This window comes from Merops nubicus, unplaced genomic scaffold (genome assembly GCF_000691845.1).
Source record: "Merops nubicus isolate BGI_N331 unplaced genomic scaffold, ASM69184v1 scaffold5815, whole genome shotgun sequence".
Classification (NCBI taxonomy): Eukaryota; Metazoa; Chordata; class Aves; order Coraciiformes; family Meropidae; genus Merops; species Merops nubicus.
In genome coordinates this window covers 30,475-33,939 of record NW_008611650.1, presented here as the reverse complement: position 1 = coordinate 33,939, position 3,465 = coordinate 30,475, and positions in this window count along the sequence as shown.

Here is a 3,465-nt window from a genome sequence, read left to right as displayed (position 1 = left end):
TGCCTGCTGCACTGGGGGCTCCCTATGGCAGAGCCAGAGGAAGCTCCCATGTGACAATTTTCAGCTTCTTCAAGTGTCATTGCCAGCTGCTGCCCGTTCCCCCCACCCTTTTTTTCCAGTATGTGAGCTGGTGCAGAAAATAACCTAAGCCTAGGCATCAAACAAGAGCTAACTGCATTTACTTTTCACATGCTGAGTTTTTATCTCTTTAAGATAAGGAAAGCAGTGTCAAGTATGACTTCATAAACTCATCCAACTCGTCATACTGGAGCTGGGCTATCAGGCACCAAGGACTGTAAAATATCCTTAGCCAAAAAGGCAAGAACACCAAGATCCAGCTCTGTAATCCAGAGAGGTCAGAGCTCTCAGCTAGGAGGGGAAGACACAGGATCACTGTGTCTGCCTTTAGCTTTATTTCTTGTTTGTATCCAATTACTGTGTAACATAAAATATCTACCAAGGCAGGCTCCCTCTTGCATACCGACCTTCTGGCCCTATAACTCATACATTCTTGAAAGTAATCCAGCCCTGGAGCAGGACAGGCAGCAGTGTAACCCCCAAACCAGTCTATAATTTTGTGGTTAGGCACTTCTCTGTGGAGTACTGGATTTGACCTCATAGTTCAAGTGCACCATTTTTGGAGAAGTCCCCCAAGACAGAAGTGGGTGCTTGGGTCTGAAAGATGGGGCAGGATATAATGGCAGCACCCACCTGTGCTGAGGACTGCTCCACCGTTTCCTCTGGCTTCGAAGGCACAACTGCTAGTTTCTAAGCTCAGGGTACAGTTTTTGACTAGGAATTCCAGTTTTGTAGTCCAGCCTGGTTCACGGTGTCAGGTGGCCAGAAATAGAGAGGGACGTACCTGGAAGATCACTGTAACATTTTAAGTTGGCTACTCAGGAAATCAGCAGGAGTAAGACCCATTTTTTTTGCTGCAGTATGCAATGCCTAAAAAGCACTCCTAGAAACACCCAATGCTCTGATACAGGTATGTGACACGATCATCTTCTTTTTACCAGGACTTCCTGGGAGGGGTTCAGGAAAAAGCCAGATTTGGTACTATAAGTCTATCCTGCACCCATCAAAAGCACCTTAAGAGCCAATGACTGGGAAGACAATAAATTCAGAGATACTTTACTTTTTTGAAATATTTGAATTTAAATAACAGCTGACGAGTCTTCCTTGGAAAATGGTTTCAACTACCAGCAAAAGGCAAGAATAGTAGGCTAGGTTAAACCAGGTATGTTTCTGCGGCATGGTACATACATAGTCACACTTCATAACCTGCATCACTCTCTCACAGTTTCCACCCTGCAAACTTCAAAGACACAGGAGCTCCCCTTTGGGATCATCTATTCAGCTGATTGTGGGAGTATCTGTTGAGAAAAACTTTTCTACTCCTCACTTACTTTCGTATTAGACCTAGTAAAAAAATAAAGCAGTCATATGTACATTAATGTAAGAACACAGTGTACGTAGCTCTCAGCATTTAAGATGGGACATGAGAAGTGTTCCTTGAAGGCAAGCCAGGCAATAACTTTTCAGAGAACTAAAACTTGGCTTCAGCAACAGATGCAGAAAGCCAGGAAAGAGCAGATTCTCTACCAGGAAGCCAAAAATGCTATTTATTTAATTTATTAATGGTTAGGCATAATTCTAATGGTACAATGTTCAAATAAAGACCATACACATCAGGCATCTTTGTGCAAGGGAGGCATTTGGTGCTAACTCCTCCTTTTTAAACATCCTTTGGAAACTATTGCTTCTGTTTCTCAACTGAACACTGTACTATATCTTTCTTTTTGCAAAGCCATAGCACTCTTAGTAAATCATTCCATCATTAATAGAGTCTCATGACTAAATTGCCAAGATCGAGGCTAGCCACAATAACAAAACATGTACAGGGGGTTGGGGGGTGGGGATCAAACTTAAAAAACACCTCTTCAGAAAACCCAGTGCTGCAGCTAGAATATGTTGTTCAGATATTCAGACACAAAATCACCGCATTTTAGTAGTTGAGTTACCATGTACTAGGGATACTAAGCATCACTCATCAAAACCACTGCACGCAACACCAAAGGGAATAATTGCCTAAAAAACAATAATTAATGTCATGACAAGCAGAAATTTTTCCATTCTTACCCTCTAAGACCCTTCTATAGTGATTTGAGAGAAAGCTATTTGTTCATCACAGCCCCACAGTAAGTGGTAGAGGGAGAAAACATTTCATTCAGGCTTAATAAACTCCTTGTACCCTCGCTGGCTTGCTTGGATGGAGATCTTCCTCTCCTCCATCCTTCTCTCTCCCTCCCACCAAGGAGTTCCACCCTTGCTTCCCTCACACCAACATCTCTCCCCCAGAAAGGCACAAGTATGACCATGGGGAATACCAGAAAGCTGTGAAGGAGACAGGTCTGTCTGCAGGCGGAATGCCTCAGGAACTGTACTGTCCTCTGTTCCATTTTTGAAAGGGGAAGGTGGGGTTAGCTTTCACTGATGCCAGCCCGTGTTCCTCAGGACAGGATGGCATTCTCCCCATAATGCCAGAACCTGGAAGTTCTTGAGAAGATAGTTCCTGAAGACACTTAATTTAAAATACTGAAAAACCGAGTACATCACAGAAAAATAAAAGTACATAGAACAAAGACAGTGGTGGGGACAGGCTATGCTAAGACAAAGCTAGCTGAAAGCAACTCAGAGAATGTTGCTCCACAGTAATTTCAGCTCTCACTGTACCTCTTTCTACAACCAAGAGCCTTATCTTGAATTTTTTTTGTGAGGAGGCTGGGAGTTTAGAAGAATTCCTGATCTGCACAAAAGTATAAGAGGAATCAAGGACGCAACCAATCACTCCTATCATATCCAGCAATGTGTAATGTGTCAGATATGTTATTTTTAGGAAAGGACCAATTATGAAGAAAACTTGAGGGCAAGCTCACCCTTGGCACTAAACCAAACCAGTTCAAATGATGGAGTTTTCGTTAATATTTTGTCCTCTGTCTTTCTTATCTACCTTTACTGCCTCCAGAAATTCATGCTTGTAAGTACTGAACCATTCATTCCTTCAAGAACTTCAGAAAAGCTCATTTGAAGCAGGTTAAAATGCAGCTGCTCACTTCACAGAGTTAAGAGATCACGTTACTCCAATGCTCCTCTTTGCATTGACATCCTGCCAGGAAGTACATTGATTTAAATATTGTATTACTGATCTATGGTATTAGGCTCTCCATAGGCTGAATCCTTCTTATGTTGCATAGCCTCTAAACCTGTGCTTCACCTGTGCTTCACCTTTTTTTTTTTTTTTTTTTTTTTTAGGTAGTATTAGCATTGGAAGAATTTAGAGAAGTTGCTCATTTTTTAAAGCCAGGACAATGATTTTTTTTTATTTTATTGATAATTCTTCATTGAAGATTTCATTAGCTAAGATAACAGTCTTTATCTATTATGTCCATAATATGATCTAGA